The sequence below is a fragment of the Pelophylax lessonae genome (assembly GCF_965119305.1).
Source record: "Pelophylax lessonae genome assembly, chromosome: 11".
Classification (NCBI taxonomy): domain Eukaryota; kingdom Metazoa; phylum Chordata; class Amphibia; order Anura; family Ranidae; genus Pelophylax; species Pelophylax lessonae.
In genome coordinates, this window is record NC_138778.1 from 211,354,293 (window position 1) to 211,369,613 (window position 15,321).

Consider the following 15,321-nt stretch of genomic DNA (forward strand, 5'->3'; position numbering starts at 1 on the left):
TAAGGAGGTTATTCCACTGCAAAGATTGGTGTCATCTGCAAAGACTGAAATGGTACTTTTAATCCCAGACCCGATATCATTTATAAATATATTAAAAAGTATGGGTCCCAACACTGAACCTTGGGGTACACCACTGATAACCTTAGACCAGGGGTCAGGAACCTTTTTGGTTGAGAGAGCCACGAACACCACATATTTTCAAATGTAATTCCATGAGAGCCATACACTATATTTCAGGGGTCGGGAACCTTTATTTAAGTATGTAACGCAGTGACGAATTGCAAAAAATGGCCTGGTCATTAAGGTGGTAAAACCTTCCAGGGTTGAAGTGGTTAAAGGAGCTGAAATATTAAAGTTGACTTCCCCTGTTCACACTAGTGCGATTTGCAGGGCACGACCATGGAAAGGAGAAATAACCTTAGCGCAAACAGAAAGTGGATGTGTAGCCCATATGTGCAAAAATGTCAATGTCTGGGGAAATAAAACAAAAATTCCTGCGAGCAACCTTCCTACCTCAGATTTTTTAATTTTTGTCTGGGGAAATGTTATTAAAAAATCCCACTGTATATACAGCTGCAGGCCTGCAGCACTTCTTCAGTGAGGGTATTGGGAGCCTCTGTAAACTGTGAATAAAAGATAAAAAAGAAGGTGCAGGCTAGCCTATAGTTTTTTGCTTTCTGTGCTTCCCTGTCTCAACCTAGTAATTGCAAATACTCTTTCTGAAAGAGTATTTGCAATTACTTGAGACAGGGGAAGCACAGAACGCAAAATATTTACACTGACGAGTCTGACTGACTAACTTGTCGCTTCATGACCTCCCTCGGCTGTACGCTGAGCCCGCGCTGCCGCCTGGAGAAGAGGGAGGTGGCCGGTGGTGGGTGGAGAAAATTTAGGAGCGGAGGAGATATTTTAGCCATTGCCCTCGCTCTCCTGCTGTCACGTGACATCACTGGTTGCTAGACGCCAAGCAGCATACTAGCAACCAGTGTGGCCACAGCGCGCAGGCATGGACTCGACTTGGGGCTAATAATGATATACTCATAGCAAGAGACCCTATTTGTCTGCGAGCCAAATGCAGCCATCAAAAGAGCCATAGGTTTCCTACCCCTGCCTTAGACCATTCAGAGTAAGAATCATTAACCACTACTCTCTGAATTCTATCTTTTAGCCAATTTTCTATCCATTTACAAACTAATCTCTCCAAGCTTGTAGAATTTACCTTACACATTAGCCGTGTGTGGGGAACTGTGTCAAACGCTTGTGCAAAATCCAAGTATACCACGTCCACAGCCACCCCTCTGTCTATATTGTCACCCTAGGATGGAAAGTGTGTTACTGGTAGGATTGTTGTGTAAAAAAAAAATAATAAAAGCCTGAAAAAAAGAAAAAAAAATGCAGTCACCATGTCTGAGGACTGGTAAGCTGAAGCTGTAGCTTGGCCATTCAGAAGGATTTGATAAAAGAATATGGACACCTGCTAGCAACTGACGGCAAATAAAAAAATCAAAACATAAAATGTAGAAGGTTTTGCACCTTAGCCATCATTTTATTTTTATATTCGCTGTGTGGGCAGAATAAATAATAATTTGACTGTAAAGTTATTGAATGTTAGTTTTAACACATTTCTTAAATAAAGAAGACATTTTCCGTCAGAATAGCAGTTATATTTCCTAAGTGTTAATGATACACCTTTTTTGAAAAAATCTGCAACGGTTAATTTGACTCTGCTTCAGGTCAGATCCGCTCGGAAGATTACTTCCTCTGCCGCAAGGACTGCGACTGTAAAACTTTATGAGATTTCCGTGACAACGAGCATACATGTTTTCTTTACTGGGAGAAATTTCATGCGTCTGTCATGTCTGTTCACTTGAGCCCCAGTAACGTTATACGACACAAGCAAACCACTTCCAGACCTCGCTGAATGCTGTACAAATATTATTATAATTATTATTAATTCATCGGAAGAATTTAGCTGAGGTGAAGTCACGGCCAGGAGACGGGAAGCTGGGTTTGGAGAAAGGCTGCGCGACTGTTGGCTGTGGCGGTTCCATCAAGCAGTAATCCTCGGGGTAGGCGGTTTCCTGCGATATTAGTATGCCTGCCCAGCCCTGTGTATTTGTTCAATACACTTCTTATTATATAAGAATTACCTGTTATAGGTAATAACCCCAAAAGGTTCAATATACATCTGAGTGAGATGGGCATTAAAGGGAATCCATAGCCAAAACTTTATTTTTGTTGTTTTGGATAGAGTGGGTTTTAGAACCCTTCTCAGGTTTTTATTGCTGTCTTAAAGGGAAGAATCACCCTCTTTACTAGAGATTAGTGATCCCCAGGACTGAAAGCGAAGGGAAGTTTAGGATTTTTTAGTTGTCATTGCAATTCCAATAGGGACACAGGTTCTGGTCACTGTCTAGTATTGACTTATGTTGAAGATATTTCCTCTCACTTTCTGTTGGATCTCCAGGACAAAGAATGGGGAAACTTTCCCAAAGGGGGGAGATTTAAGCCCCTTTCACACAGGCTTTCCGATCTGGCCCGCCTGTAAAACAGGCAGACCTGATCGGATGCTCCATGCAGCCCTATGGAGCAGCGGATGTCAGCGGAGACATCTCCACTGACACCCGCTGCTATCCGATCCAATCCTGTCCGTGACAGATGGAATCCCTATTTTCCATCCGTCTGGAGGATCGAATCGGATCAGATAAGATCGGATGAAAACGGACAGGCGGTCCGTTATCATCCGATCTCCCATAGAGGAAATGAGGGTGGGGGGGATATCTTTCATTGCAGGGGGCGGGGGGGGGGGTACCTTTCACCAATGCAGAAGGGGCAGGGGGTTCACTACCATAATGACCCTAATGTTGAGGGTAATATTGTGTCCACTGACTCCAATGTTTGGGGTTATTATTGTGTCCACTGACTCCAATGTTTGGGGTTATTATTGTGTCCACTGACTCCAATGTTTGGGGTTATTATTGTATCCACTGACTCCAATGTTTAGGGTTATTATTGTTTCCACTGACTCCAATGCTGAGGGTTAATTTTTCTTTCACTGACACCAATGCTGGGGGTTATTATTACATTCAATGACACTGAAACTTTTGGGCATTGAGGTGCGAAAATGCCCTGCTACTGTGCAGCCCTCCGGAAGTGTCAGGGGCCACACTTGAGGCCCACTATAATTTTTAAGCGGACCACCAGTGGTTTAGTAGATCTAAATTCTACTGCAAATGTGCCTGAGTATTGTGGACCCCGACACTGTCAATTTGGAGTAGGTAGACAATGCATAGCCCTGTATAAGTTCCAATCAGAGCAACTTGGAGATTCTTCTCTTGAACTCATAAACAAACACAGGTAGACAGCTGGGGGGGGGGGGGGGGGGGGAGGAGGGAGCAGCATTTAAGTAAATCTATTATTTTGCCCTGCTTGGATTTAAGGTTCAATGTAATGCAGCAAGATACAGTATAAAATCTACTGGAGAAGTATGTGGGTATAGTGTGTGCAACTACTGTTGTGAGCATCCTCACATAAACATTTGTAAAAACATGTCCTTAAGTGCGTTCATTTACATGCGCTGTACACTAAAGGCCCGTACACACGATACGAAAAACAGAAGGAAAATCTCGTCCGACGAACGATCTGCCGATTTTCGATTGTTAGTATGGTGCTTTTGACAGCCGATAACGAATTTTCGGATGACAAAAACTGGATGTGCAGGCTATAAAATTTTTATCGTACGTCAACACAACGTCCGATTTTCATTTTATTAGTACAGTTTTCGTCTGAAAAAAATCGCAAGAGCAAGACTAGGCATGCTCAGAAACAAAAGAATACATACAAAACAATTCAACACATGACATCACTTGTGAAGCTGAATTCTGTCGTATGAAAGTAACCTCTTCACTTTCGACATGAGGCTAGGATGCAAAAAAAAACGGATGACATATCATTCAATAATCTGATCGTGTGTACGAGGCTTTACTCTAATCAGATAGCAGCAAAAAATTGCAGTGAAAGGGCTAGGAGATTATAAAGGCTGACTTCAAGCTAGTGGTCACTTTTAAGAGCATGCATTTTTGCTCAGTTCCATTGCTCAGACCTCTGCCTGTCTTTTGGACTGCTAGTGAACGTCGTCCATAAAGATGATCCGCACAAACGATGTTGATCTAAAATCTTGCTTTTATTCAGAGAACCACAATGTAAAAAAAGCAGGAAGTCAGTTGATGTGTTTCAGCCTACAAGGCCTTAATCATTATTGGTTATGATTAAGGCTTTGTTGTCTGAAACACATCAACTGACAGTAACCGTGTTTTGTACATTGTGGTTTTCTGAATAAAACCAAGATTTTAGAGATCGGTTGTGCAGACCATCTCTATGTATTACAATTCTCAGGTGTGCGACTGTGGATCAAGCACCCGCGAGCCCTATTGATAGTAGCACTGGATTTTCTGTTTGCTAGTGAACGTCACCATGCTTTCATCTGGTATGTGAACTCAATATAATGTCCAACAATCAGGAAATGCACTAAATTCGCTGAGTTATGACTAAGCAAATTTAGTTTGTGAAACGCGTTAACTGTTCCTGTTCTTGTGTTCTTGATGCTTGTCACGACTGAACATTATTTCATCAATAAAGTCCGTTTGATCTTCATCTCGAGGTGCGGTCTACTTTTCCTGATTGTTGGATGTTGCTTGGGTTGTGGACTGGACATGCTTGAGGATCCTATTGCTTACACCTGAGCGGCAGCAGCTTTTTGTGTTCCCGAACTCAATATAATGTATCTTATGTCATCACATTGGATCAACCAAATAAGTAAGTCACAATTTCAAAGAGAATAGATTTCGTAAGGAAGCTAGAGAGTGCATGCTTTATAAATTTGCCTTGAGTTTTTTAAATGAAACAGGCCGCAGTTTATTCTTGTGATAACGGCACTATCGCATGACTCCACATCAATCAGACAGTTATGCGTGGTACTAAAAATGACACAAACAGGATCATATATTACTTGTATCCTATAGCCCATGCCCTCTCAGCCACCTGTAGCAGCTTCATGGACAGTAACTGTTTTTTAGATCAGCAGCTTTTATACATAAACACCCACACGTCTGAGAGTTGTTCTGCTTTATAATATATTTTGGCTGGAACGTGCAAACTTCCGAGGTTAATGGAATGACCTGGGACACTGTTCTGTTACAGCATATGGCTGATATTTCAATTACTCGCCAGCACAGACACGATGACAGCTCACACTCATAAATACTAGAGCTGCACGATTCTGGAAAAAATGAGAATCACGATTTTTTTGCTAAGAATAAAGATCATGATTCTCTCACAATTCTCAGGGCTAACTTTACTGTTTATTTATTTTTTTTACTTCAATAAAGGGTATTTTTTTCCAAAAAAACAGTGTTTGAAAGACTTCTGCGCAAATACAGTGTGACATAAAAGATTGCAACGATCGCCATTTTATTCTCTAGGGTCTCTGCTAAAAAAAAATTATATATATATATATATATATATATATATATATATACAGTACAGACCAAAAGTTTGGACACACCTTCTCATTCAAAGAGTTTTCTTTATTTTTCATGACTATGAAATTGTCACACTTCAAGAGGTAGCCACCTGAAATGGTTTTCACTTCACAGGTGTGCCCTGTCAGGTTTAATAAGTGTGATTTCTTGCCTTATAAATGGGGTTGGGACCATCAGTTGTGTTGTGCAGAAGTCAGATGGATACACAGCTGATAGTCCTACTGAATAGACTGTTAGAATTTATATTATGGCAAGAAAAAAGCAGCCAAGTACAGGAAAACAGGTGGCCATCATTACTTTAAGAAATTAAGGTCAGTCAGTCCGAAAAATTGGGAAATCTTTTAAAGTGTCCCCAAGTGCAGTCACAAAAACCATCAAGCGCTACAAAGAAACTGGCTCACATGCGGACCGCCCCAGGAAAGGAAGACCAAGAGTCACCTCTGCTGCGGAGGATAAGTTCATCCGAGTCACCAGCCTCAGAAATCACAGGTTAACAGCAGCTCAGATTAGAGACCAGGTCAATGGCACACGGAGTTCTAGCAGCAGACACATCTCTAGAACAACTGTTTAGAGGAGACTGTGTGAATCAGGCCTTCATGGTAGAATGTCTGCTAGGAAACGACTGCTAAAGAAAGGCAACAAGCAGAAGAGACTTGTTTGGGCTAAACAACACAAGGAATGGACATTAGACCAGTGGAAATCTGTGCTTTGGTCTGATGAGTCCAAATTTGAGATCTTTGGTTCCAACCACTGTGTCTTTGTGCGATGCAGAAAAGGTGAACGGATGGACTCTACATGCCTGGTTCCCACCGTGAAGCATGGAGGAGGAGGTGTGATGGTGTGGGGGTGCTTTGCTGGTGACACTGTTGGGGATTTATTCAAAATTGAAGGCATACTGAACCAGCATGGCTACTACAGCATCTTGCAGCGGCATGCTATTCCATCCGGTTTGCGTTTAGTTGGACCATCATTTATTTTTCAACAGGACAATGACCCCAAACACACCGCCAGCCTGTGTAAGGGCTATTTGACCAAGAAGGAGAGTGATGGGGAGCAGCGCCAAATGACCTGGCCTCCACAGTCACCGGACCTGAACCCAATCGAGATGGTTTGGGGTGAGCTGGACCGCAGAGTGAAGGGAAAAGCGCCAACAAGTGCAAAGCATCTCTGGGAACTTCTTCAAGACTGTTGGAAGACCATTTCAGGTGACTACCTCTTGAAGTGTAACTCTACAATTTTCATAGTCATGAAAATAAAGAAAACTCTTTGAATGAGAAGGTGTGTCCAAACTTGTGGTCTGTACTGTATATATATATATATATATATATATATATATATATATATGTATATAATGTTTGAGGGGTTCTAAGTAATTTTCTAGCAAAAAAAATACTGATTTTAACTTGTAAGCAACAAATGTACAAGTGTCAGAAAAAGGCCTGGTCTTTAAGAGATTAAACTGCCCTCACTAAAGGCCCTGTTCACACCTGAGCGTTTTTCAGCTTGTAAAACACTTATCTCTGAAGTCTCAAAACAAGCAAAACCCCATTCATTTCAATGGTCCCTGTTCACATCTGAATGTTTTGTTGTCTGAAGCAAAATGCCTGAAGCTCAAAAAAGTACATGAGCTTCTTTTTTGGCTGATTACCAGTGTTTTTATTAGATGTCAATGCCTGCCTCCAAACACCTGCAAAAAAAGCCTGAAAAAATGCCTGAAAAAACGCCCCCCAAAAAAAGCCTGAAAACACCCAAAAAAAAGCCTGAAAACACCCAAAAAAAGCCTGAAAAGGATGCGCTCAGGTGTGAATGGAGCTTAAAGCCTAGTACACACGCAACGATTATCGGCCGACCGATCGTCCATCTTTTGTCCAGAGTGGTGTTTTGTTGGTTGGAATGTGCTCTAGACTGCACACGAATTTTCTCGCCCGACAAAATTCTACTTCAGAAGTGATGTCATGTGTTGGTTTGCTTTCTTTGTGTTCTTTCTTCTCTGAGCATGCCCAGACTTGCTCATTAGATTTTACCCTGTCGAAATCTGTACTGACTGCACGAAAATCGGCCGTGTTTTGACGGCGGACAAAAATTTTATAGCCTGCACACCAGATATTTTTCGGCCGAAAAGTCGGAGTCGGTTGTCGGAAAGCATCATACTAACAAGCCGAAAATCTGCAGATCGGTCGTCGGACGAAAATTCCCTGCCGATTTTCGACGCGTGTGTACGAGGCTTTAAGCTGGATACACATCATACAACTTTTGTTGGTAGATTTCCATTAGATTTACCTTCAACTATGTAGTGCAAGGGCCAGCCTGATTGCATACAAATTGAAAGTGTTTAGGTCTGACCTCATATTGTACGATTTTGGTAAGGGCTCTTTCACACGGGCGTTCCTTTTTTTTTTGCCCGATCAGGTCCTTTTTTTTTTTTTGTAACGGACACGGATGACACTTGTGTCATCGGGTCCGTATGTCCGTTTTTCATCCCATCCGTTTGCGGATGAAAAACTGACATAATGCATGTCTATGTAAATACGGATGTCTGCGGATGACACCACTGACATCCGTTTTTGCTTCAGTTCCGTTTTTTGAAAGGAAGAAAAAATAGGGTTCTCCTCCGTTCAAAAAAACTGAACTGAACTGACAAAAAACGGATGTCAGAGGATGATCATCCGATGACATCCGTATTTACATAGAGATACATTATAAAATGTAAAAAATCCGCGCTTAGGATAATTTTAGATTTCTAATATTTGATGTTGGCTGCAGCCTACCTTTATACTATATTCCTAAGAATATAGTGAGAATAAAGGAAAAAGAAGGGGGAAGGTGTATGGCGCTGCCAAAAAGTGCTGATGTTTCTGTATGTCCAAAAGTAGGTGTTAAAGGTGTATACAATATAACTCACCACTCTAAATAAAGTGTCCAGTGCATCGTATGTGTATTCCTAATAAATATTTGCAATACTGTAGGATAATTCAACTCTGTAAATGAAAAATATTTGTGCTAAACTGTGAGAAAAAGTGGATACAAAATAGGTGAGAATTGGTAGGTATACAGTATGATAAGAAAAAATATAAAAAATGTATGAAATATACAAAATATAAAATAAAATATAATATAAAAGGTTGGATCCACTTAAAGCCTTATAATCATAAAATACAGAACATCAAGTATGGCATAAATAAGGTGCACAGTAGCTATATGAATATTATGGTAACAATAGTGCAGGAATAAATAAGTCCGTAACACCTAAAAAAGGGGCAAATAGTCCTACAATGCTAAAAAAACTTTTCCTAAAAAACAGGGCAAAAAGGTGACTTGAGTGCAGGTGTTCTGATGATAGGTATTAAAGGTGCTCAGGTATATGGTGACCATTCAGTGCTCCCCGCACCCCTTGGACCGCACTCACCAGAACTATATACCCCTGCAGGGGTATCAGGCCTTGAATCTATGATCCTGGGTCTCCTCCACTGACCATCAAAGTGGTTGGGTGGTCCAATTATCTGCCCGAATCTTGTAAACCCGGTTCCTTGGAATTAGGGTCCAAAGGTGTACCGATATATGGGGGAAGAAGGCTCACATAGAGTAGTACCGCTTTTAAAATACTTTATTAAATATCAGAAATTAGGTACTCACAAACGAATAGAGGGTAGTGGCATGAAAAAATAGCAATAGTAGCGCACTTCCGGGACGCCGTGCGTTCCACAGGGCGGATGTGCGTTCCACTTAGGCGGATGTGATGCGATGACGCTCTACGTACGTTTCGTCGTGATGACGTCTTCAGGAGTAGCGTCATCACGCCATCTCCATAGAGATACATTATGTCCGTTTTTCATCCGCAAACGGATGGGATGAAAAACGGACATACGGAACGCCCATGTGAAAGATCGCATCGGTCGCGCTTTGCGTTTAAAACGCCGGTAAATACACGTTCTGAACGTCCTGAACGCAAATAATTGCTTTCCAAAAAACAACACTGAACTCAACTGCCTGTAAATGACTGTAAATGACTGTTAACAACCCTGTGTACATGGACAGATAAGATAACATAAAGGGTGGGTTCAGGGGCTTCTAAAAAAATGCCCAACTGCTCAAAAACGGCCGTTTACAAGTTGCAATGTACATGAGCCCTAACTGTACATGTGAAATGGGCCTTACAGACGGAAGCTCATTCCTTTGATCTAAAACATGGGTGTCCAACCTTTTGGCTTCTCTGGGCCACATTGAGTGTAGAGAAATTTTCTCGGGCCGCATATTAAATATATACTATAGTTAAGGTATATAAGTAATAAAATGCCGCCACGCCCTTCCCGCGCCACCTCGCCCCTCTCACTAATTTAACACAACTAGAGGATGATCAAATGAAATGGAATCAGTATACAGAGGTTTACTTCATCTGAGCGATAATAAAGAAACACTCTAACCACCATGACCACTTCAGTGATTTGAAGTGGTCATGGTGGTAAGAGTCAGAAACACTGCACATGCTCCCCTCCTCCCTCTGAGACAGCCTCTGCCTACCATTAGTTGGAAGCTCCTGCGGCTGTGCCCCCGACCTGACTTCCTTCCTCCCCAGCAAAAAAAACAATTGTCAGGGGGCAGTGGGCCGCATTGCCTGAGGTTGTGGGCCGCATGCGGCCCTCGGGCCGCAGGTTGTACATGCCTGATCTAAAAGAAGGAAATGATACACTGTAAAGCATTGTGTTTATAGTTATCTAGCAGCCTTAACAATGCTGATAAACATTTGCTCGAGGCTCTTTTTTTTTTTTTTGGGGGGGTTGATTTACAAAAAACAGAAAGTGCGAAATCTGGTGAAGCTCTGCATAGTAGCCAATCAGCTTCTAACTTCAGCTTGTTGAATTAGAGCCCTTTCACACTAAGATGCTTTTCAAGCTCTTTGGGAGCGTGCAATTTGTATGCTGACTGCAGGAATGTCCACCAGAGCTGTTGCCCGTGAACTGAATGTTCATTTCTCTACCATAAGCCATCTCCAAAGGCGTTTTAGAGAATTTGGCAGTACATCCAACTGGCCTCACACCACAGACCACGTGTAACCACACCAGCCCAGGACCTCCACATCCAGCATCTTCACCTCCAACATCGTCTGAGACCAGCCACCTGGACAGCTGCTGCAAACAATCAGTTTGCAAAACCAAAGAATTTCTGCACAAACTGTCAGAAACTATGTCAGGGAAGCTCATCTGCATGCTGGTCATCCTCATCGGGGTCTCGATCTGACTGCAGTTCGTTGTAACCGACTTGAGTGGGCAAATGCTCACATTCAATGGTGTCTGGCACTTTGGAGAGGTGTTCTCTTCATGGATGAATCCCGGTTTTCACTGTACAGGGCAGATGGCAGACAGCATGTATGGCGTCGTGTGGGTGAGCGGTTTTCTGATGTCAACATTGTGGATGGAGTGGCCCATGGTGGCGGTGGGGTTATGGTATGGGCAGGCGTATGTTATGGACAATGAACACAGGTGCATTTTATTGATGGCATTTTGAATGCACAGAGATACCGTGACGAGGCCCATTGTTGTGCCATTCATCCATGACCATCACCTCACATTGCAGCATGATGATAATGCACGGCTCCATGTTGCAAGGATCTGTTCCTAGAAGCTGAAAATATCCCAGTTCTTGCATGGCAAGCATACTCACCGGACATGCCACCCATTGAGCATGTTTGGAATGCTTTGGATCGGCGTATATGACAGAGTGTTCCAGGTCCTGCCAATATCCAGCAACTTCACACAGTCATTGAAGAGGAGTGGACCAACATTCCACAGGCCACAATCACCAACCTGATCAACTCTATGCCAAGGAGATGTGTTGCACAGCGTAAGGCAAATGGTGGTCATACCAGATACTGACTGGTTTTCGGAGCCCCCCAATACAGTAAAACTGCACATTTTAGAGTGGCCTTTTATTGCGGCCGACCTAAGGCACACCTGTGCAATAATCATGCTGTCTAACCTGTGAGGTGGATGGATTATCTCAGCAAAGGAGCAGTGCTCACTAAAGGCCCGTACACACGATAATAAATTCGGAAGGGAAAATTCGTCCGACGACCGATCTGCCGATTTTCGGATTGTTAGTGTGGTGTTTTCGACAGCCGACTTCGACTTTTCGGCTAACAAAATCCTGGTGTGCAGGCTATAAAATTTTTGTCCTCCGTCAACACACGTCCGATTTTCATCTCATTAGTACAGATTTAGACGGGAAAAAATCTTGTGAGCAAGACTAGGCATGCTCAGAGACGAAAGAACACATACAAAGCAATACAACACATGATATCACTTCTGAAGTAGAATTCTGTCGTACGGGAAAAATCGTATGAAAATAACCTCTTCACTTTCCACATCAGACTAACATGCCACAAAAAACGGACGACAGATCGTTCGATAATCTGATCGTGTGTGCGGGGCTTAAGGCTGCCCATCGAATTTCGAAATAAATTTTCGTTCGAATTTCACACCATTAGTGGGCCGCAGCAACAGCCGATTTTCGAGCGGTCATCGAATTTGAGTGATCAAGCATGTTGGAAATTTTTTTTGAAAAATTAACGATTCTCTAACCAATGATGGGAGAATCGTGTGAGAAATATAACTGAAAAAGAAATGCACATGAGTGCAAGAAAAGAAAATTCCTGGAAAGTAAAGAAGATTCCTAGCCAAGAAATTTTTTTTTCTGTAGCAATATGAGGTGAAATTGAAGGCTTGGTTGGGTGAATTTCGAAATCAATGGGGGCACCATCGAATCACAAAGCACACAAAATTTCTGATTTTCGAAAGAATATTCTTTCAAAATTCGACCCATGTATGGCCAGACTTCCACAGATTTAGACAGATTTGTGAACAATATTTGAGAGAAAAATGCCTTTTGTGTACATAGAAAAAGTCTTCAGACCTTTGAGTTCAGCTGATGAAAAATGGGGGAAAAAAACAAAAGTGTTGCATTTATAATTTTGTTCAGTATATAAAAAGGACTATCCATATTTTAGTTGCAATAGATAATTATTTTGATATTTATTATTTTTTCTTGTATATTTACTGTGGTATTTGGAAATATCTGTATGTACGGGGACAACAATATTATTTGTATACCTGTTTTATTTGTGGATTTGCACACTGCACATTATTTATATGAGAATGTTTCAGCGCCATCCATTTCAGCTTGAGTCGCACGATCTATGGATTTGCAGATTTGCACATTTTTTTTTTTTACCTTATCTATTTTGCTTTATAGACTTTGTAAGATACACACAGCATATTGTCTGTTTCAATTGGCAGTGCAGCACTATTCACTTTACATTCTAGATTTAAATGGCATCCATTGAAATACATGGGTTGTGACTTGTCATGTGACTTTGTGTCAAAAGTCGCACAAGTATGAATAGATTTGCAATAAAATAAATAAAGTGTTGCACAGATTTAGGCAGGACATAAAAACTGTTCCTGTGGACTTCAGTGCTGGTTCAAGCTAGTGCGATGCCAGACATTGCCAGGGTCGTCTTTAGTATTGATTGGACCCTGGGCAAATATTTTCTTGGGCCCTCCCGAATCCACTTATCAACTATTTGCAAACAGTGCAGGCTCAAGGGGAAGCTGCCTTGGGCCCCATAACAATGACTTGGTCTGGGGCAGCTGCCCCTTTTGCCCTGTGTTAAAGACAACCCTGGACATCGCATGTGATTCGCACTGCATTGCTGTGCAAATCACATGCAATGTCTGCGCGATACGATTCCAGACATACGAAATGTATGGCTGCAATCAGGACAGCCATCAGAAATTTTGGGGCCCCTTACACCGCTTTAGGCCTGGGCCCCTCCGGGCCTGATCACCAACATTTTGTGGGGCCCGCCCTCTGGCCGTCCCACCGAGTCCTTCAGTGCACCCACTGGTATTTTGACACTCTTACAACTTATGAAAATTAATCCAAGCCAGCAAAGAGACATCCCCATATATTCAGCAAGGAGACATCCGAATCCAGCAAAGAGACGGCCTCATATATTGAGCAAAAAGACATCCTAATCCAACAATATGACAGCCTCATATATTCAGCAAAGACACAGCCCCAACCAGTAAAGAGACAGCCCCATACTGTATATTCAGCAAAGAGATATCCCAATCCAGCAAAGAGACAGCCTCATATTTTCATCAAAGAGACAGCGCAATCCAGCAAAGAAACATCCCTTCAGCTGCATCGGCTTCCTCTGGAGCCATCCTGCTTTAGCAATTGCTAGTTACTACAGCAGCAACAACTCAGTCTCATTGGTTGGGGCCTGGGCGGCTGGGCCCCTCAGAACGCCCGGGCCCCCTACATGTGTATGGGCTGTACCCCCCTGATGGCTGCCCTGGCTGCAATCGCATCACATTCGCACCAAAATGGTGCAGGATCCTTTTTTTGGTTCACGCTGGAATCGGATCTCATAGCTGTTCACACCTATGCGATCTGAATCCCTGCACCATTTTACAGTTCGCACTGCGATCTACGAACCAATCTGGGGGTGTCATTAACTTTACATTGACACTCCCAGCAATTTTCAGATCTCGGTGTGAACCACTGTTTTGACTCTGGTGCGATGCGGGAACCGGCACTGATTCGCAGGGTTTCCCGCATTGCACCAGTGTAAACCGGGACTCAACCATAATGCCAAATAAACTTGCATCCAAAATTGACCCCTCCTCATTTTTTGTTATTAGAGTTATATATTTCTGAGGCTGATATGAGATTTGCCGCATTCTTTGTTTTGGGGGGGGGTGTAAAGCTCACAATTAAGAAGCGTAAAGCTGCAGGTGCGCACAATCTGATATTGTATTACTTTACTGGGAGATGTTTATCCTGACCGGAGGTGTCCATTGAAAAAAAAAAAAAAAATGATCTGATTTCAGCCTCGGCGTATGGCTTTAGCAATCCGCTTGTCAGCTTTCCAGTTGTATTTAGTTAAGATAAAATCTTGAAACCAGACAGCAACTTCTGAGCCAGCGAGTCACATAACAGTATAGGAAAGAGAAGCCAAAAGTGAGATTTTAAGAGCCTCAGTCCGCACTCCACGCTCCAGACTGCTGAGCGAGGCGGACAAAAAAAAGGAAGCTGTCTCCACAACACAGGAAGCATAAACAGAAGTTTAACATCAAATTCAACATCTCCATTATTAATAATAAAAAAAAAAAAATCATATAAGCTTGGGCTGTGTTTGGTTTACACCCTTGTTTATAAGTACATAGACAGAAGGGAACACTGAGGAGGAGGCGAATGCTCTAGTGTCTCCAGCGGAAACGTTATTGAAAAATTTGGTTCACAATTAACATTTTCCCTTGACGGGAAGAGGATTTCCATTTTTTATTAGTGCTGAAAATCCGTACTTTTTAAAGCTTGCCAAACAAATCCATGTGCAACAAACGGCATGTTATCACTGGGGATTGCTGGAGACAAAATTGTGCAGAAGGATCAAAATATGAACAAAATGAAGGAAACAAATATGTATTCCAAATATTACAACTTGTCAAGGAAAAAAAGCATTATCAAGATGATCAGCTATTAGTCACTGGTCTTATCAGCCTATGTTAAGGTGACCAGATTTTTAAAATGAAACCCGGGGGACATATATATATATATATATATTTTATAAGCAAATGGCACAGGACTGCATAATACACAAAGCGCTGGGCATAGGACTGCATAATACACAGAGCACTGGGCACAGGACTGCATAATACACAGAGCGCTGGGCAGAGGACTACATAATACACAGAGCGCTGGGCACAGGACTGCATAATAC